Genomic DNA, 22,345 nt, shown 5'->3' with positions numbered 1-22,345 from the left:
ACTCTTTAGTTTTAAACAGTAACCCCTAGCTTTAGATTCTCCCACAAGAGGAAACATGCTCTCCACATCCGCCCTGTCAAGACCCCTCAGGATCTTGTGTTTCAATCAAGTCGCCTGTTACTCTTCTAAACTCCAGTGGATATAAGCCTAACCTGTCCTCATAAGACAACCCACCCATTCCTAGTAAACCTTCTCTGAATTGCTTCTAATGCATTTACATCTTTCCTTAAATAAGGAGACCAGTACTGTACACAATACTGCAGAAATGGTCTCACCAGTGCCTTGTACAACTGAAGCGTAATCTCCCTACTTTTGTAATTAATTCCCCTCACAATAAATGATAATATTCGATTAGCTTTCCTAATTACTTGCTGTATCTGCATACTAGCTTTTTGTGATTCATACACTGGGACACCCAGATCCCTTTGAATCTCAAAGCTCTATAATCTCTCACAGTTTGGATAATAAGCTTTTTTATTCTTCCTGCCAAAATGAACCATTTTACATTTGCCCACATTATACTCCATTTGCCAGAAATTTGCTCACTCAATTAACCTGTCCATGTCCCTTTGTCCTTATGTCCTCTTCACAATTTACTTTCCTACCTATCTTTATGTCATCAGCAAATTTAGCAACCATACCTTCTATCCCTTCAACCAAGTCATTTATATAAATTGTAAAAAGTTGAAGCCCCAGCACTGATCCCTATGGCACACCACTCGTCACATCCTGCCAACCAGAAAAGGACTTTTTTATGGCAACTCTCTGCCTCCTGTTAGCTAACCAATCTTCTATCCGTGCCAACATGTTACCCCCTACATCATGAGCTTTTACTTTTCGCAGTAACCTTTGATGTGACACTTTATCAAATGCCTTCTGGAAATCTGAGTACAGAACATTCACCGGTTCCCCTTTATCCACAGCACATATGACTCTTTCAAAGAACTCCAGTAAATTGGTTAAACATGATTTCCCTTTCACAAAACCATGTTGACTCTGCCTGATTGCCTTGAATTTTTCTAAGTGCCAGACTATAATGTCTTTAACAATAGCTTCTAACATTTTCATTATGACAGTTGTTCAGCTAACTGGCCTGTAGTTTCCCGCTTTCTGTCTCCCTCCCTTTCTTAATAAAGGAGTTACATTTGCTATTTTCCAGTCTAATGGAACTTTCCCCGAATCTAGGGAATTTTGGAAAATTAAAACCAATGCATCAACCATCTCACTAGCCATTTCTTTTATGATCCTTGGATGAAGTCCATCCAGACCTGGGGATTTGTCAGCCTGCAGCCCCAACAATTTGCTCAATACCACTTCCCTGGTGATTGTAATTTTCCTGAATTCCTCCATCCCTTCCATTTCCTGATTTTACAGCTATTTCTGGAATATTACTAGTGTCCTCAAAGTGAAGATTGAAGCCAAATACCTGTTTAATTCATCTGCCAGCTCCCTACTTTCCATTATCAATTCCCAGACACATTCTCTAAAGGACCAACACTCACTTTAATTCTTTTTTTAATTTAAATATCTACAGAAACTCTTACTATCTGTCTTTATGTTACTAGGTAGCTTTCTCTCACAATCTAATTTTTCCTCCATTGATCTTTTTGTCATTCTTTGCTGTTCTCCCCTTGAAATTTTTCTTTCTCATTGGAATGTATATATTCTGTGTATTCTGAATATCCCTTTAAATGTCTGACACTGAACCTCTATTGACCTACCCCTTAACCTCATTTGCCAGTTCACTTTAGCTAGCTCCGCTTTCATGTCCTCATAATTGTCCTTGTTTAAATTTAAAATACTAGTCTTAGACGCACTCGTTTCTCCCTCAAAATGAATGTAAAATTCAATCGTATTATGATTGCTGCTACCTAGGGGTGCCTTCACTGAGATTATCAATTAATTCTATCTCATTGCTCAATACCAGGTCTAGTGTAGCCTGCTCTTTGGTTGGCTCCAGGCATGCTGTTCTAAGAAACCTATCCTGAAAACATTCCATGAACTCATCTCAGCTACCTTTGCCCATCTGATTTTCCCAGTATATATGTAGATTAAAATCCCCCATGATTATTGCTGTACCTTTCTGATAAGTTCCCATTATCTTTCCTTTTCACAGAATCACACAGTGCAGAAGAGGCCCTTCGGCCCATCGAGTCTGCACCGACACGTGAGAAACACCTGACCCACCCACCTAATCCCATTTACCAGCACTAGGCCCATAGCCTTGAATATTATGGCGTGCCAAGTGCTCATCCAGGTACTTTTTAAAGAATGTGAGGCAACCCGCCTCCACCACCCTCCCAGGCAGTGCATTCCAGACCGTCACCACCCTCTGGGTGAAAAGGTTTTTCCTCACATCCCCCTAAACCTCCTGCCCCTCACCTTGAACTTATGCCCCCTTGTGACCGACCCTTCAACTAAGGGGAACAGCTGCTCCCTATCCACCCTGTCCATGCCCCTCATAATCTTGTACACCTCAATCAGGTTGCCCCTCAGTCTTCTCTGCTCCGACGAAAACAACCCAAGTCTATCCAAAATCTCTTCATAACTTAAACTCTGCCCTACCATGTCGTTACAGTTTGGGGGCCTGTACACCACTCTCACAGGTGACTTCTTGCCTTTATCATTTCTCATCTCAACCCAAACCACTTCCTGGCTCCCTGAACTTAGGTCATCCCTCTCTAATGTGCTAATACCATCATTAATTAACAGAGCCATCCCTCCACCTTTTCCTAACTTCCTGTCCTTCCTAAATGCCACGTACCCTTCAACATTCAGGTCCAAATCCATGCCATCCTGTAGCAATATCTCTGTAATGGCTATCAGATCGTACTTATTTATTTCTATTTGTACTACTAGTTCATTGTTTTTGTTTTGAAAGATACATGCATTTAGATAGAAAGCCTTTATTTTTGTCCCTTTTTTATTTTTGTCGCATCTAGCCTTATCTGCTGATGTATTGTTAGTTTATTTTTTATTCATTCATGGGATGTGGGCTGTGCTGGCTGGGCCAACATTTATTGCCCATCCCTAATTGACCTTCAGAAGGTGCTGGTGAGCTGCCTTCTTGAACCGCTGCAGTCCATGTGATGTAGGTACACCCACAGGGAATTCCAGGATTTTGACCCAGCGACAGTGAAGGAACAGCAATATATTTCCAAGTCAAGATGGTGTGTGACTTGGAGGGGAACTTCCAGGTGGTGGTGTTCCCATCTATCTGCTGCCCTTGTCCTTCTAGATGGTAGGGGCTGTGGGTTTGGAAGATGCTGTTGAAGGAGCCTTGGTGAATTCCTGCAGTGCGTCTTGTAGATGGTACACACTGCTGCTACTGACGTGGAGAGAGAAAGAGAGTGAATATTTGTGGATGTGGTGCCAATCCAGTGGACTGCTTCGTCATGGACAGTGTCAAGCTTCTTGAGTGTTGTGGGAGTTGCACTCATCCAGGCAACTGGGGAGTATTCCATCATACTCCTGACTTGTTCCTTGTTGATGGTGGACAGACTTTGGGGAGTCAGGAGGTGGGTTACTCGTCATACGACTCCTAGCCTCTGACCTGCTCTTGCAACTACAGTATTTATATGGCTAGTCCAGTTCTGTTTCTGATCAATGGTAACCCCCAGGGTTGATAGTGGGGGATTCAGTGACGGTAATGCCATTGAACATCAAGGGGTGATGGCTGGATTATCTTTTGCTGGGGATGGTCATTGCTTGACACTTGTCAGCCTAAGCCTGGATATTGTCCAGGTCTTGCTACATTTGGACATGAACTGCTTCAGCATCTGAGGAGTCACGAATTGTACTGAACATTGTGCAATCATCAGTGAACATCCCCACTTCTGATCTTAAGATGGAAGGAAGGTCATTGATGAAGCAGCTGAAGATGGTTGGGCCGAGGACACTACCCTGAGGAACTCCTGCGGTGATGTCCTGGAGCTGAGATGACTGACTTCCAACAACCACAACCATCTTCCTTTGTGCTCAGTATGACTCCAACCAGCAGAGAGATTTCCCCCTGAATCCCATTAACTCCAGTTTTGCTGGGGCTCCTTGATGCCACTCTGTCAGATGTGGCCTTCATGTCAAGGGCAGTCACTCTCACCTCACCTTGAGAGTTTAGCTCTTTTGTCCATGTTTAAATCAGGGCTGTATTGAGGTCAGGAGCTAAGAGGCCCTGGCAAAACCCAAACTGGGTGTCAATGAGAAGCTTATTGCTAAGCAAGTGCCACTTTATAGCACTGTTGATGACCTCTTCCATTACTTTATTGATGATGGACAGTAGACTGAAAGGGGTGGTAAGTGGCCAGGTTGGATTTGTCCTGCTTTTTGTGTACAGGACATACCTGGGCAATTTTCCACATAATCAGGTAGATGCCAGTGTTATAGCTGTACTGGAACAGCTTGGCTAGGGGTGCTGCAATTTCTGGAGCACAAGTCTTCAGTACTATTGCCGGAATATTGGCAGGGCTCATAGCCTTTGCAGTATCCAGTGCCTTCAGCTGTTTCTTGATATCACGTGGAGTGAATTGAATTGGCTGAAAACTGGCATCTTTGATGCTAGGAACCTCCGGAGGTGGCCGAGATGGATCATCCACTCAGCACTTTGGCTGAAAATTGTAGCAAATGCTTCAGCCTTATCTGATGTGCTGGGCTCCTCCATCATTGAGGATGGGGATATTTGTTGAACCGCCTCCTCCAGTGAGTTGTTTAATTGTCCACCACCATTTATGACTGGATGTGGCAGGATTGCAGAGCTTAGATCTGATCCGTTGATTGTGGGATCACTTAGCTCTGTCTATCACTTGCTGCTTATGCTGTTTGGCACACATGTTGTCCTGTGTTATAGCTTCACCAGGCTGACACCTCATTTTTAGGCATGCGTGCTGCCTAAAAATGGCATGCCCTCCTGCATTCTTCATTGAACTGGGGTTGTTCTCTTGGCTTGATGGTAATGGTGGAGTGGGGTTATGCCAGGCCATGAGGTTACAGATTGTGGTTGTATACAATTCTGCTGCTGCTGATGGTCCTCATGGATGCCCATTCTTGAGTTGCTAGATCTGTTTGTAATTTATCCCATTTAGCACTGTGGTCATACCACACAACATGGTGGAGGGTTTCCTCAATGTGAAGGCGGGGCTTTGTCTCCACAGTGACTGTACGATGGTCACTCTTGCTGATACTGTCATGGACAGATACATCTGTGGCAGGCAGGTTGGTGAGGGTGAGGTCAAGTATGTTTTTCCCTCTTGGTTCCGTCACCACCTGCCGCAGACCCGGTCTAGCAACTATGTCATTTAGGGCTTGGTCAGTAGTAGTGCTACCAAGCCACTCTTGGTGATGGGCATTTAAGTACCCCACCCAGAGTACAAGCTGCACCCTTGCCACCTTCAGTGCTTCCTCCAAGTGGTGTTCAGCACGGAGGAGCACTGATTCATCAGCTATGGGAGGGTGGTATGTGGTAATCAGCAGGAAGTTACCTTGCCCATGTTTGACCTGATGCCATGAGACTTCATGGGGTCCAGAGTTGATGTTGAGGACTCCTAGGGCATCCCCCTCCCGACTGTATACCACTGTGCCGCCACCTCTGCTGGGCCTGTCCTGCAGGTGGGACAGGATAAACCCAGGGATGGTGATGGTGATGTCTGGGACATTATCTGTAAGGTATGATTCTGTGAGGATGGGTAAGGTCAGGCTGTTGCTTGAATAGTCTGTGAGACAGCTCTCCCACTTTTGGCACTAGCCCCCAGATGTTAGTAAGGAGGACTTTGCAGGGTCGACAGGACTGAGATTGCCGTTGTCATTTCCGATGCCTAGGTTGACGCCAGGTGGCCAGTCTGGTTTCATTCTTTTTTTGTGACTTTGCAGGGGTTTGATACAACTGAGTGGCTGGCTAGGCCAGGTTTGTGCTCTCTGTTCCATCCTGTCACAGCCTGTTTATCATTTCCCACATTAATACTTTTCTCTCTTGCCCTGTGTCTACTGTTCAGTTTACCACATCTTTCCAAATTTGATCCCTTGCCCCCACTATTCAGTTTAAAACCCTCCCTACTTCCCTAGTTATGCGGTTTGCAAGGACACCAGCCCTAGCACGGTTCAGGTAAAGAACATCCCAACGCTACAGATCCCACTTTCCCCAATACTGGCGCTAGTGCCCCACAAACCAGAACCCACTTCTCCCACACCAGTCTTTGAGCCACGCATTTATTTCGCTAATCTTGTTTGTTCTCTGCCAATTTTCACATGGCTCAGGTAATAATTCAGAGATTATTTGAGGTTCTGCTTCTTAATTTGGTACCTAGCTCCTCATACTGACTGACTATGCAGAACATGCTTCTTCATCCTGCCTGTGTCATTGGTACCTACATGGACCATGATCCTTACCCTCCCACTGCAAGTTCCTCTCCAGCGCTGAGCAAATGTCCAGAACCCTGGCACCAGGCAGGCAACACAGCCGTCTGGACTCTCGCTCCTTGTGACAGAGAACAGTGTCAATCCCCCTCACTATACTGTCCTCTACTATCACTATATTCTTTTGGCTCCCCCCACATGGCTTCCTGTATCACAGTGCCATGGTCAGCTAGCTCATCCACCCAGCAGCCCCCACTCTCATCCAGACAAGCTGAAAGAACCTCAAACCTGTTGGACAATGGCAGAGGCTGACACTTCTGCCCTTTGGATTCCCTTTACCTGCTTCAGCTACAGTCACACCCTCCTGTCCCCGACCACCTTCCAAATCTGAAGATCCTATCCTAGCGGGTGTGACTGCCTCCTGGTACAAAGCATCCAGGTAACTTTCCCCGCCCTGGTGTGTCGCAGTGTCTGCAGCTCATCCTCCAGCTCAGTGACTGAGCCGAAGTTCCTCAAGCCGCAGACATTTACTGCAGACGTGCTTGCCCTGGATAATACTGGTATCCAGGAGCTCTCACATGCTGCTGCAATGGCATATTGCCTGTCCTGCCATTCTTATGTGCTTTAATTAATTATTTAATTACAAAATTCGATTATTTATTTTCTTTTATATATTTATTAATCTTATCACAATTTCCTATACTATTTTAAACCTTAGGAATAGAATACACCTTGACCACTTACCAGATACTCACCAAACAGCTAGCTTCTGCCCCTGTAGTAGAGCAAGAATCCAAGTACTTTTTCTTACAGTTCCATCAGTTTATCCCTCTTACTTTTAAAGGTTTGTGCATTTGCTCCTTGACTTCTTTGAAAATTCTTCCATTTGATGTATATTTGCCTTCATTCTTCCTCCCCAATATACATCACAGTAAATTGAATCTGCCATCTGTCTGATGAATCTAGTAACCTGACCTCATCCTCCAAAAGTCACGTACAGCTCTCTTATAGTTAATAATGCTCCATCCTTTATTGTCATCTGCATATTTTGTTGACGTGTTGTATATGTCCATGACCATGATCAGAATCCTCATGCTGAACACTGGGGGCCACCACTATTTATATCTCTTTCATCCAAAATCACCCATCAGTCACAAACCTTTGCCTTCTGTACTTCAGTCAGCTTCCTATCCATGCTCCCACATTCCTTTTTAATACCTGGTCCTTAATATTGTGAACAAATCTCCTAAGTGGCATCTTGTCAAATACCTTTCCAAAATCCATATTCCCAACATCCACTGTGTTTCAATATATACACTGCTATTTTCACAATTCCTGTGTCTTTCTAAATGGTGATTAATGTTGTTTCTTATTACAATCTTGAGAAGCTTCCTTACTATCAATAGAAAAAGTGGCAAATGCTTAAAATCTAAAACAGAAAATGCTGCAAACACAGCTGTTCAGCCAGCATTTGTCGGGAGAATAGCCTAGTTAAAATTTCAGACGTGAGCCCTTCTTTGAATCTGAGGGGTATAAACAGCAGTGTCTGGCTTGAGTTAGAACAGCACCTGCATCATGGATTTGTCTGTTCCCTCCATCGATGATGACTGACCTACTGAGTGTTTGCAGTATTTCCTTGTTTCTATTACCAATATTGGGCTGACTCTTATCATTAACCTTTTATCAATTCTTAAACACAAATGTTTCATTGGCTGCCCTCCAGTTCTCTGGCACACTAGTTCCCATATAAAATTATGATCATAATCTCTGCTGTCTCCTCTCTGACTTGGAATTCTAAGAAGTAAGCACTTAAAACCAGGTGCTTTTCCCACACCTGAGTTCCACTATTTTTTTAATTGCATCTTCCTTATTAGTAGTTATCTGACCTAATTGTTCCACATCCCCCTCTTGTGCTCTTTCATTCCTACTATTCCAACGTACAAAAATGTTCAACAGGAAAAGGCCAGCTTTTATCTATATTTTATCTATCCTTCATCTACCCAGTCTGTTCTAAATCTCTCACTTTTGCTTAACAAGACAAAGTGTTCGTTTAATATGTCCACTTCCTTTATTCTGCATCTGAGTTCCTTTTCACCTCTAATCGGCATACCCTTTCTTTTAACTGTGTTTACTTTCTAAGTATCTATTAAAACTTCTACAATTTACTTCTTCATGCTTCCTTTTAGCCATTCTTATTTTTTACTCCCCTTACTTTCTATAGTATGATTGATTTTGTTTTGCATTCATAGTCCTAGATTTGTCATACGCCTGTGTAAAATCTCATTTTCCTCTACCACTGAAAAGGGGCAATGGTAATATTTTTGCCCGTTTGTTAGTCTGTTTGTCCGTAAACAATATATCTCAAAATCTAATGGGCTGATTTCAACCGTGAAACTTCGTACACCAATAGAGTGTGGCCCAAGGAAGAACTAGTTAGTTTTTGGCAAAGATGTGGATCCGATTATGGGATAGTTTTAATGGATCTGTTAACATTGGTAGATAGGATGAATTGACTTTTTTAGAATGTTGTGGATTGTTTTATTTAGAATATTGTAGATTGTTTCAGAATGCTGCAAAATTGTTGAGTTAACAGTGTGGCGAGGTATGCCACTGAAGGTGGGCAGAGGTAATGTTTTTGTCCTGCTTGTTAGTCTGTTAGCCTATTTTTAAGGGATCCTTTAACATTGGGAGATAGGACGAATTGATTTTTTAAAGAATGTTGTGGGTTGTTTGATTTGGAATGTTGTTAATTGTTTTACAATGTTGTGGATTGTCTCTGCTGCTGTGTTGGAATTGTCATAGCTGTCAAAATCTGAGCAGAGTTTTCGGTGCAGGTTTTTGGATATCGATTGGTCTGAAGCCTCCTCAGTGAGATGGAAGCTCTTAATGAAAATATTTTTTTCAGCTTTGTAGTTACACAGCATCAACCAGGCAGGGAAAAGCCTCAAGAATTAGCTGTGTAATTATAATAAAGTTGAGTTAACACAACATAATGAAGGTATATGCTTCACTGAACACTCTCTTCACTTGTTCAGTTATGGTATTAGCTATTTACTTGATATTTCCCTTATGATCCCCAGCTGAGGTTACTACTAGACAAGCCTGATTCCAGGGTGGAACCCAGCTTGATAGATCCTAACTTTTACTTGTTTGTTTAGATACATGGAGGGGGTGACTGAACAGAGTCACCAGAGTCAGCTACTTAACTTTTATCAAAAGCATAAAACGTTTATTAAACAAGAAAAATGAACTATATTAGAATATTCCTTCACTCACAACTATACCTTTAGAGATAAATACAGATTTGTAAAGATAACACAAGTTACAAAAGCTATTTTATACTTCAATGTGCACAGTAAGAACAGTCCATCTAAACCAACAGGTGACCTGTGGTCAGACACACCACACTCTGAAACCAAGTGACAGTTGCCACCCCAAACAGATGCTATGGATCTCTCCTCAACTCCCCACAGACGCTTGTCACACCATGAAACAACCAGTCTCACTGAACTCCATCTTTCACACAGGGCTTTCCAATCTCCACTGCCCAAGAACTCATTTTGGAATCCTCTGCCAAACTGACGCTTCCTCTCAGACACCTTCCACAAGGGTATCAAACTCTCCTTCCAATGTTCCTCTACCTTGGGTCACCACATGCATTCAAGCTTTCTTCCATGCACTCTCTCAACAACTCAGCTGTCAACAGTACACCACTGCTTCACATGCCCAAAGCAAATAGATACAGGCCTTCAGTTGCCTCTTTGGACCTTGTGACTTCTCACAAGTTTTTATGTCACTTTAAATCTGCTTCCTGCAGCTTGGAGCTTGAAGCTCGGAGTCCTTCTCTGACCCTCACTCTTAACCTCACTTAACAGGACCTTTTACAGGTTCCTATCCTTCCTTTGACTAGGAGGTCTATTTGGGACTTTCGCCTGTCCCACTCCCCTGGATTCTTGTAGATTTTCTTCTTTAGCTTAGACTGGCTATCTGCCCCTTCTAGGTTGCTTCTGCTGGCAGCTGTCTTCAAACCAACTGAAGTCAAAAAACTTCCAAATCAAACTTAAACATTAAAGCTAAAACCCATTCCTAACACCCACGAATACCAGTATAACTTGCTTAAACTATCTCTATTTCCTAACACCCTTACTTTACTTACTTGCCCTATTTCATTTCCTAAAACTGGATCCAACGCTTCCTCCTTTTTTTTTTTGGTGAACTAAGAACACCAGCCTAGAAAGCAGTCCTGAACATATTTTAAACCCTCCCCTTTATTATCATTTGCGTTACTTGTAACCCATTTTTATGGATTATTTTTTTCGCCGTTTCCTCATTTGTCTGAGCATGTCTTCCTCTTCCCCCACCCTGACCACACTCAGTTCCTTTTTTTCGCCGTTAGCAGCAGCAGCAGGTGAATTTTGCTTTTGTGCCATTCTCTGTACCCTCCTTGTGCTCTGGTGCTGTAACTGATGATGGATTAATATTGCTTCCCCAATTTTCCATTTTCTTCTTTTGTCTGACCTAAGCTAATTCTCTGTTAACACTGTTGTGTCAGAGTCCGCTCTCCCGCCCCGCCAGCAATTTGTGTTTAGCTCACATTTTACCCTGAATATATTGTATATTCATGCATATCAAGCTCAACTCTACTTCAGTTCAGCAATCTTTTTATTTCTGTTCCTTTTGACCTCCATTGATTTTCTTGATTACCCGCTTTATCTTGACTACACCCCTTTGTCCTTTTTGCTTTCCTCCAAACATTCTGTTTATGTATTGCTTGAAAAAAGAGACATGTCTAAGCTTTTCATCTTGCCCTCATCAGAACACTCACAGGAATACCAATATAAGGAGAAAACAACAATTTGTACTGTATGTGAAAAAAGTGCTGATTTGTTGGCAAGTGGCATTGCCATGGAGGTGCACCAGTGATGGTAATTGACAGTTAACTACCAAGCATTGTTTGAAATTTAAACCCAGTAGCTTGACCTTGATTGGTCAAGGCATTGCCCTGAGGAATATGTCAGCGAATGGCTGTCACTTATTCTGTTTAGCTGAAACAGGCGCAATGTGTGTACATGTTCTTTCTGTCAGCAAAGAACAGGGCTCTGTGTATTAATATATATAGCTTCCAGTACATGCAAATGCACCGCACTGCATTGACTGATGATCTTAAATTGGTTGTCAGCGTAATTCTTAGCACATTGGACAACATTTACTAAATAATCCTTGGCTGCCTTGAGCAGCTCATGCAACGATGGATGTAGCTAATTGTGGGGCCGAGCCCTGTCATATATATCATGTAATAGCTCCAGTCCAGCAAGTGGTTTTTTTTTTAGCTTAGTTTCGAACAAGGCTGTCTGGTCATGTTGAGCAGCAGGTCCAATGGATATTTATTTGGACCTGATCATTAAGAATGGTGTGCATTTTGTTGATATAGTAACACTTGATAAGGATGACTATTCCTGTCCCTTTATCAGGTTTACTGATGTGTATCTTTGGGTTGGTCTTAAGGCCTCACAACGCTGTAAGACATGCGCGTTGCATGTGAAAGTCAGACAGATCATTCAGAATTCCGCAATATGTAAGCCCTCGATCAACTAGGCGCGCTTTCAAGGACTCAGCAACATGAGTGGTATTCGCCACTAACTGGATGCTGTAGTCAAGCCAAAAAGACGTTCTGCCTACCACACAAATGAGTAATGTGGGACATGAATTTCAGTACCGGTGTGGTGCTAGATATGTAGGCCGTTCTGGTGGATTGTATCAAAACAACAGTTCCAGCCGCTGTTCGCAGCAGGCAGGGTACAGACCGTACTCAAGCAACCTGTGTTTGCAAAACTCAAAACACAGTGTCCAACATTAGATGTGATTCTGCGATTGGATAACATTTGCTAAATAATCTTCAGTGTGCTAAGAATTACGCTAACAACCAATTTAAGATTGTCAGTTGGACTCGCGTGTGGCGCATTTACGTGTACTGGAAGCTTCATATATTAATACACAGAACCCTGTTCTTTGCAGATAGAAAGAACATGTACACACATTGCGCCAGTTTCGGCTAAACAAAATAAGGACAGTCAGTCACTGATTCATTCCTCAGGGCAATGCCTTGACCAATCAGGGTCAAGCTGCCTGGTTTAAATTTCAAACAGTTCCTGGCAGTTAACTGTTAGTCACCCTCACTGATGCATTTTCTATGGCAATACCACTTACCAACCAATCAACACTCTCTTCACATACAGTATAAATTGTTGTTTTCCCCTTATATTGGTATTCCTGCGAGTGTCCTGATGAGTGCAAGATGAAAAGCTTAGACATGTTTCTTTTTTTTCTCAGCAATACTCAAGTTCGTACCACCATACGACTATTCTCCTTATGCCTTTTCCTTTCTCCTCTGCCATTTTAGTTTAAATCTTTCTCCCACAACACTGCTGAAGACATTGCTCCCAGTGTTGCGCAGGCGAAACCAGTCCTTTCCTTACACATTACTCTTGATGCAGAATTGTTCCCAAAACATTCCACAAATTTTGAACTTCCCACGTCTTGCATCTTTTCTCTAGCCTTGGATTTGCATTCCTTTGGTATTGATGAATGTGTGGGACTAGGACTCGCCTGAGATTACACCGCTCAAGGTATGCAATTTAGCTCCCAGTTTCTGAAAATCCCCTTGAGACATTCAGTCTCTGAAATCTTTTGAACATACCTTGTTGCATCCTTTTCCCTGATGGCTAGGATGCAACACATCATTCAGGACTCTAAGCTGCAACTATAAAAGCAACTGTATGTTTACTCTGGGCCTCTGCACCTTACCCCACCTTTGGCAATTGTTTGCTTTGTGATGTTGAGATTTTCTCAGGATGGCTGTCCTCCACACTGTTGCCATTGGCACAAGTATCCAGTACTGATTAATTGTTTTGCCAATTGAACATTTGGTGGAGGAGTGAAAGAAGGGGGAGATTCTTCTTCATATCCCATGTCTTCTCTTCCCAAGCGGCTGAAGTTATTGTTGTATTTTTGGTTGTTGGAGATTGTACATTTGAATTCACTGCCCTTGTCATTTTTGGGAGGGGATGTAGCACAGCAGGGAGTATATACACACAAATATGCATGACACAACTTGCGACCAGAGAGTGTGTCCAAATATAAATCTCGGTCTCTTTCCCCATCTGTCTACTGCTTATGGAGTTGCTTGGATTGTTGTAGAATACAGTGTAAGTTTAGGATATCTTATATGTAGATAGTGCAGAGCTCAGAAGTGGCAAACAGACCTGGTATTTGGAAATAATTTTGTGCAAGCTATGCTTGGATTGTGACTTAAGAGTTGATGTTTCTGATTGGCTGACTCAATTAGAAGGATGTGCTATCAAAGTGTAATATACATCAAGCACAACTTTTAATATGTTTACAGAGATCTCCCCTGGAGTTGGTGGTGGTATGTTAGGGGCACACTTTTTTCTAATGACAGGTGTTGTACCATGAAATGCACAATATGTTAAAATGCAGTTGATCAGCGTGACATTGCTTACTGAAGGATATACCTGGAATAAATGCTGGCCTAGCCAGTGCATCCCACATCTCATGAACGAATTGAAAAAAATTCATCACTCGCCTCATGCAGCAGCAGATTGGCAATCCAGGTGTGGCAAATTACATTTCAGAGTGACCATGAAGAAAGAGTAATGGACACACTTTTTTGACATGTGATCTCAATATTTGTATTCGCACAGTGTTTGTTTTGTGTGTTTGTTGGTAAAATGGTAAGATGAAAAGCAGAGTGTGTGAGTGTTTTTAAAATATTATGAGCGCTTTGCTTCCTTGGTTACTGACTGGTGAATGTTGTTAAGCCAATAAAGGCATGTTGAAGCACTTTTATCTTATTATGCGAATATGTTATTAATTCATCTATGGGATTTGGGTGTTGCTGGCTAGGCCAACATTTATTGCCCGTCCCTAATTCCCCTTGAGAAGGTGGTGGTGAGCTTCCTTCTTGAACTGCTGCAGTCCATGTGGTGTAGGTACACCCACAGTGCTGTCAGAAAGTGAGTTCCAGGATTTTGACCCAGAGACAATGAAGGAAATGCGATATATTTCCAAGTCAGGATGGTGTGTGGCTTGAAGGGGAACTTCCCAGTTGGTGGTGTTCCCATGTGTCTGCTGCCCTTGTCCTTGTAGATGATAGTGGTCATGGGTTTTGAAGGTGCTGTCTAAGAAGCCTTGGTGAGTTGCTGCAGTGCATCTTGTAGATGGTACACACTGCCACTGTTCATCGGCGGTGGATGGAGCAAACGTTTGTGCAAAAGGTGCCAATCAAGCTGATGTTTTCTCCTAGATGGTGTTGAGCCTCTTAAGTGTTGTTGGATCTGCACTCATCCGAGCAAGAGGAGAGTATTCCATTACACTCCTAACTTGTGGCTTGTAGATGGTGGACAGGCTTTGGGGAGTCAGGAGTTGAGTTACTTACTGCAGGATTCCTGGCCTCTGACCTGCTCTTGTAGCCACAGTATTTATATGGTTAGTCCAGTTCAGTTTCTGGTCAATGGTAAACCCTCCAGGATGTTGATAGTGGAGGATTCAGTGATGGTAATGTCTTTGAATGTCAAGGGGCAATGGTCGGATTGATTCTTGTTGGAGATGGTCATTGCCTGGCACTTATGTGGTGCGATTGTTACTTGCCCAAACCTGGATATTGTCCAGGTCTTGCTGCATTTGGACGTGGACTGCTTCAGTATCTGAGGAGTGCAATCATCAGTGAGCATCCCCACTTTTGACCTTATGATGGAAGGAAGGTCATTGATGAAGCAGTGAGGATGGCTGGGCCTAGGACACTACCCTGAGGAACTCCTGCAGTGATGTCCTGGAGCTGAGATGCTTGACCTCCAACAACCACAACCATTTTCCTTTTGTGCTAGATATGACTCCAACCAGCGGAGAGTTTTCCCCCTGATTCCCATTTACTACAGCTTTGGTAGGGCTCCTTAATGCCACACTCGGTCAAATGTGGCCTTGATATCAAGGGCCACTCTCACCTCACCTCTGGAGTTCAGCTCTTTTGTCCATGTTTGAACCAAGGCTGTAATGAGGTCAGAAGCTGAGTGGTCCTGGTGGAATGCAAACTGAACGTCAGTGAGCAGGTTATTGCTAAACAAGTGCCGCTTGATAGCACTCTTGAGGACCACTTCCATCACTCTACTGATGATGTAGAGTAGACTGATGAGGCGGTAATTGGCCGGGTTGGATTTGTCCTGCTTTTTGTGTGCAGGGCATACCTGGACAATTTTCCACATTGCCGGGTAGATGCCAGTGTTGTAGCTGTACTGGAACAGCTTGGCTAGGGGTGCGGCAAGTTCTGGAGCACGCCCACACCCTTTGCAGTGTCCAGTGCCTTCGGTCGTTTCTTGATATCACATGGAGTTAATCAAATTGTCTGAAGACTGGCATCTGTGATGCTGGGGATCTCAGGAGGAGGCCAAGATGGATCATCCACTTGGCACTGCTGGATTAAGATTGTTGTGAGTGCTTCAGCCTCATCCTTTGCACTGATCTGCTGGGTGCCCCCATCATTGAAGATGGGGATATTTATGGAGCTTCCTCTTCCAGTGAATTGTTTAGTTGTCCACCACTATTCACAACTGGATGTGGCAGGACTGCAGAGCTTAGATTTGATCTGTTGGTTGTGGAATCACTTAGCTCAGTCAATCACTTACTGCTTATGCTGTTTGGCATGCAAGTAGTCCTGTGTTGTAGTTTCATCAGGTTGACACCTCATTTTTAGGTATGCCTGGTGCTGATCCTGGCATATCCTCCTGTCCTCTTCATTGAACCAAGGTAGAGGATATGCTGGGTCATGAGGTTACAGATTGTGGTTGAGTACAATTCTGCTGCTGCCCCACAGCGCCTCATGGATGCCCAGTCTTGAGTTGCTAGATCTTTTCAAAATTAACTCCATTTAGCATGGTGGTAGTGCCACACAACACGATGGAGGGTATCCTTAATGTAAAGACAGGACTTTGTCCCCACAAGGACTGTGCGGTGGTCAGGACAGGACATATCCAGGGATGGTGATGGTGGTGTCCGGGACATTGTAAGCTATGATTCCGTGAATATAACTATGTCAGGCTGTTGTTTGACTCGTCTGTGAGACAACTCTCCCAATTTTGGCACTGGCCCCCAGATATTAATAAGGAGGGCTTGGCAGGTTCAACAGGGCTGAGTTTGCCATTGTTGATTATTGTGCCTAGGCTGATGCCAGGCGGTCTGTCCAGTTTCATTCCTTTTTGTGACTTTTTAGCAGTTTGGTACAACCGAGTGGCTTGCTAGGCCATTTCAGAGGGCATTAAGAGTCAACCACATTGCTGCAGATTTGGAGTCACATGTAGGCCAGACCAGGTAAGGATGGAAGATTTCCTTCCCTGAAGGGCATCAGTGAACCAGATGAGCTTTTCCAATAATGGGCAATGGTTTCATGGTTGAGACTGGACTCTTAAATCCAGATTTTTATTGAATTTAAATTCCACCATCTGGCGGGATTTGAACTCGAGTCCCCAGAGCATTTCTCTGGGTCTCTGGATTACCAGTCCAGTGCAATGCCACCACCAGCCCCCATGCACTTGGCTAAAACGGTGTCACTATAGCCATAATTGTGGCTAGTCAGCAGTGGACGTCACTTACTTGGGGTATACAAGAATACTGTATCAAGTATAGGCAATTGAAAAGGTGCTGCTTGAGGGAGGCTGAGATTGAGAGTGGACTTCAATTGGAAGGAAGCTGGAGGTTGGGATTGGAGTTTGTGAGGTAATTAATGATGCAACGAATTGGAGGGCGAAAGAGTGAGCCTCAAAGTTATCCTAGGGGATGGGAACATCCGGTGAGATTTCTGTCTGCCATAAGGAGAACTTTAAGAATGGCTGGAGCATGAGCATCTTCGCAAGGGCTGTGAATGGGAGATGAGCTGGTGGAACAGAGCATTTACCTGGGAGCAGCTGAAATGGGATCTGGGGTGTTGATTGAGAATAGGAGTGAATACATTGGGGTCTGTGGACAATCGAGGAAATAGTTTACGATAATGGAGGCTTAAAAACACATGGATGCTCTGGGGTGGGGGCTGTATGGAGTTTGGAACCACTGGGAAGGAGCAACTGAGGTTTTGGAGGACTAGAATGTAGAAATTATGGAAGATTAAGTGCACCGGGGGAACTGTCCAGGAACGACAAGAAAATGGGGAGTACTAAAGGAGGAAATGAGCTGCAAGTTATGAGATAATCGAGGAGCACTGGGCAGAAGGATAATATCTGGGAGTACTGAGATCTGAAGGTTGGGGTTGGGACTGCAGAGAGAGGGAGTTGGGACAGCCTGGGAGGTTGGGAAGAGCTATGGTGGGAGGCTGGAAGTCATCCAGGATTTGTATGTGCAGGTATGGGAATGGCCTGACATGGGAAAAGAGCGTTAAAGAGTTGGTGCAAATGCTGAAGTGCACTAAGGTGCAGCACTAATGGCACAAGATAGAGTAAGCAGTGGGCAACATGTGCCACAGAAGGCATAGCTGAAGGAACTGTATGCACTTTTCTCGATGGGATTGGCCATATGCACTGGAGAGAGACTAGGATTTTATACACATGTTTTTAAACAGGTAATTGAATATATTTAAGGCTAAATTAGATTCTTGATTGACAAAGGAGTCAACTGTTCAGGGGGGCTGACAGGAAATTGGAGTTGAGAGCACTTTCAGATCAGTTATTAGCATATCAAATGGCAGTGCAGGCTTAAGGGGCTGAATGGCTTACTGCTCCTTCTTGGTTTGTTTGTTTGTATGTATGTATATATTGGAATGATTCATGAGTGAGGGAAGGGCCACAAAACTTTGTTTGAGAAAAGTATTTTGTTTTTGTGTTGTCAAGCTCCCGAGCAACAAGTCCATCGTTGACAATAAATATCACCACAAGCTATCCAATTAGCAAATGTTTATGCATAAAATTTTACCCAAAATCCTAAACCTGTCATATTCCTCTTGCAGGGGAGATTGATGTCTGCAAAAGAAATCTACTGTTTCTCTCTGTTTTTCTGCCTATCTTTTTCTTTTCCTCTCTTTTACTCCTTTCTAAATCTTTCTCTTACATTCTATTCTCTCCTTTTTTATTCAATCACGGGATGTGGGCTTCGCTCGCTGGGCCAGCATTTATTGCTCATCCCTAGTTGTCCTTGAGAAGGTGTTGGTGAGCTGCTTTCTTGAACCATTGCAGTCCATGTGGTGTGGGTTAGGGTTAGTGCTGTTAAGGAGGGTGTTCCATGATTTTGACCCAGCGACAGTAAAGGGCCAGCGATATATTTCCAAGTCTGGATGGTGAATGACTTGGAGGGGAACTTCCAGGTGGTGGTGTTCCCATCCATCTGCTGCTCTTGTCCTTCTAGATTGTAGTGGTCGTGGGTTTGGGAGATGCTGTCTGAGGAGCCTGGGTGAATCCCTGCAGTTTCCTTTCTTCTCTCATCTTCTATCTATTTCTCTCATTTTCTTGCTTTCTGTATAGCTTCCTCTTTATTTCTCTTACTTTCTCTTTCTCTCTATTTTGCTCTCTCCCTCTCATACACACTCTCCCTATTTCTCCTCAATTTTTGTGCTTCATAAATGCACACTTTCTCTTTATGCTTTGCATTCCTGCTCTCTTGTTCTCCTGGGAAATGCCAGCATCTGGGAATGGTGACCACACTGTGGCTCATGTGTGGGTGAGTGGGCAGATGATGTGGGAGGGTTCAGATGATGTGGTGTGACAGGGATTCTTGTGCTAGGTGGGCAAATGAGCAGGTGGCATGGGATAACCTGGCATATCATGGAGGGGTGGGCAGTTGGACTGAGGGACTTGACATAGGTAAGCCTGGATGTACCCCAGCTGGGTGGGCAGAATAGTGAGCTGGCAGGCCAGATCTTGCTGTGTTTGACTCCCAAGTGGGTTTCTGTTTCTCATGGCCTGACTTACAATTTCCACGGACTTACAACAAAATAAGCTTTTTATAAATGTTTAATTCTTTGCCTGTTTCAGATGTTATAAATTTTACGTCCATTTATTTTCAGCAATCCAGTGAATTAAGAAAGAGTGTTCGATCAAAGCTCCGATTACATTTGGACTGATTTTTTTGGTTAATTTTGGCTGTTTGCCAGTTCAGAATTGGCAGCTTTGGAGAAAGAGGTTGAGCTATGAGATTGCTTCGTTTTCTGCTGATTTGTTTCCCAGTGCTTCTGACTGACTGAACTGAATCACTTTTAACTTCCCCATTTACTCGGATATTTGATAGGTAAACTTGGTTATTTGAGTTTTGATTTTTTTTCCTGTGATTTCCCATGTGCTGCAGGTAAAAAAATTAATTTGCTAACCCTCATTTACAAGTTGCAGTCACAGAATTTTAAAATCTGTATGTATAATGCATAAACACTTGTTTGTATACCGTTACATCATTCATCCTTGGATACATTTCAGAAGTTCTTTTTTGGGATGTTTTGTTGGGGGTAAAAGTTAGATTTACATTAACATAAGTGTGAACCTAGCTGAATAATTGACTCCTTTTTTAATTGCAGCACAGGGTAGAGAGTGATGCTTACAAACAGCAAACTCTAACGCAATCTGTCAATGATCCGTTGTGTGGTCGTTTGTTTAAAATGATTTTTTTGTGTGTTTAAGTCCCAGGTGCCTCCAAAACTGCAAGTTTTTTTGGTTGGGGGAGGGGAAGTAGTTTACTGCAGAAATTTCTAACGCCAAAAATTCAAAATGTTTCATGTTTTTGTTTGTGAATGATATAAATATTTTATTAGGAAGTTCCAGTATTAAATTCTCCAATTAAGAAGAAATAAGATGGCAGCAAAAAAATTATCATAAACTAATTTGCTTCCCTTTCTTACTGGTTTTGTTAATGGCTGTTTACTGATTTTTTTTTTTTGATGAGTAGTTTCATGCATCAGTAGTAGTGGTTGGCAGCTTTCATTCATGCTTTTACATATCTTTGGAAGTGTGGCTGTGTATGTCATGTGCATAGACACACTGACTTTGTTGGCATTCTGAGTTGCGTTTAACACAGCTGAACAAAGGATCCTGCTCGTCTCAAGCTGAAATTTCACACAGACTAGCTGATGAATGAGAATTTAGCAGCAAAATACTATGTCTTTCTCTTCTTTCTGTGTATGTGTGTGTCTTAATTAGGGATAATTGTATTCAGGTGGTGGACTAACCTCTGCTCATACATGTATTGGAACAGGCTGAAAGAGGGATTGTTGGTTGGAGGTACACAGTATTTGTGTGTTGACAATGTATAAGGGTGAGGCTCCAGTGTTCTATCCTTCACTGCCTGGCTATCTGAATTTCAACTGTGTGTGCGTGTGCTATGCACATTAATAGAACAATTAGCTATATACATTAATAGAACAATTAGCTATATAATCTTTTGGAGCTAAAGCAGTTTTTTAAATGTGATCAATGGTTTGACTTTTTTACAAACTGTTTGAATGTGTTTCTATGACAGGTGATTTTACTGTCTTCCTTGCAGTACACTCACTATAAGATGAAAGTGGAGGGTGTTATAAAGCAGAATGCATCATGGGGGTTAGATGACATCATAAGCAGAAGGATGTGTTATGACCTTGAAGCATGGTGTCAGGAAGGGGGCTGCATTTCTTCTGATGCCTTTGTGTTTCCTGCTAGTATGTGTCATGGCAAACTGTAAAGGATGGCAAAGCTCCAACTATTGAGTCACAGAGTGGATCTATGGTATGTCACTGCAGTTTGCAGTATTGTGTGTCTGTAATTCCAGTGATTAGGGGTGGCAGTGCAGTATTTTGTTGGGTTATTGCGTAGTTGCATCGAATGGTTGGAAACTGTTTTTCTGTTTTCCTCTCTCCCTCCCTCATACCCCTGCACTTCTGCTGAATTTCCAGCCTCAGCCATGCTGCAGTGGAGAGTTGGTGTAAGGAGATACAGGAAGCTAGGAAGCTTGCTGACTACAGTTTGGTGAGTGGAGGCTAACCAAGTCTTTGAAGGAAGTGAAGAGATTTGTGCCCTTCAAATATCTCTGTTCAGTATCCTTAATCCTGGTGCTGCTGCAACCCCTTGGGAACACAGTAGATAAAGGTGTCGTTTATTGTACTGTGAACTATACAGACCAAAAAGTTTAGAGTTGTTATTCTTGACATATGCTGTGTCAGCATATTTTAGACTGGAGCAGTAACTGAGGCTCTACAGTTAACCACCATGCTGCTGGCTTAGAGAAGAGATAACAACTATAAGCCAGGCTTCCTGCTGTTGATTGCTATTCAGTGACCTCTGTTGGTCAGTATGTGCTGGCATTGGACGAGGAGATGAACTGAGTGTGGCTATGATGCTCTCAGCAGTCATTAAGCTTACCAGAAGGCTGCTGGTAACTGTGGACTGAGCTTAACCTGGCTGCCCAGGTGAGGTGACCCAGATCCAACTCTTAAATGTTCGGTCTTTTAATTGGCTGCAAGGCCAGTTTTGGAGATGTGAACTGTAATGCAAGTCCACTGGTTACGCAACAAGCTTTATTAATTAAGCAGACAATAATATGAACTGGAATAATAAAATGAATATCAGCAGGAGAAACGTGAAGGTGAAAGCAATACAGAAATAAAAGAGATGTAGAGAAGAATCAAAGTTGTTTTATTATTTAAACATGAATATTGCAGGATGAGGCCCAGACAAAAAAATTGCTTCTTGAGCCAGCCCAGCTGGAGTGTACCCCAGTTTGTCAACAGGCCCACGTCAAACACCTTTTCACCCTCTGCATCCGTTGACCACCCAGTCAGAATGCAACAAAGAATGCATTAAAAGGGCTTGCTTGAGGTACCAGAGGAGGGAATGGGCAGTGGCAGCAGACCCTCACCCATTCATTTTCATGTCTGTGTTCCTTGTCAAATGTTGAATTGCAAATATGAATGAAAAAATACAGATGTGTTCAAGACATGAGAAGGAATTTGCAGAAGGAAATTATTTGCACTTCATAGTACACTGAA

At 43.0% G+C, this 22,345-nt stretch overlaps 1 protein-coding gene across 5 annotated transcripts in view; it reads left to right on the top strand.

Moving 5' to 3' along the window:
- arid4b (AT-rich interaction domain 4B) overlaps positions 1 to 22,345 on the top strand; it is a 170,623-nt gene that overhangs the window by 29,026 nt on the left and 119,252 nt on the right. The window contains exon 2 of one of the 5 annotated variants that reach the window (XM_041188093.1): positions 21,254 to 21,326. The exons of the other annotated variants lie outside the window; for them this stretch is intronic. The gene's annotated coding sequence lies outside the window, so the exon portion shown is untranslated. The remainder of the gene's footprint in view (positions 1 to 21,253; positions 21,327 to 22,345) is intronic. 5 annotated transcript variants of the gene reach the window in all.

Source organism: Carcharodon carcharias, chromosome 5, assembly GCF_017639515.1.
Source record: "Carcharodon carcharias isolate sCarCar2 chromosome 5, sCarCar2.pri, whole genome shotgun sequence".
Classification (NCBI taxonomy): Eukaryota; Metazoa; Chordata; class Chondrichthyes; order Lamniformes; family Lamnidae; genus Carcharodon; species Carcharodon carcharias.
This window is presented reverse-complemented; position numbering and strand designations above follow the sequence as displayed.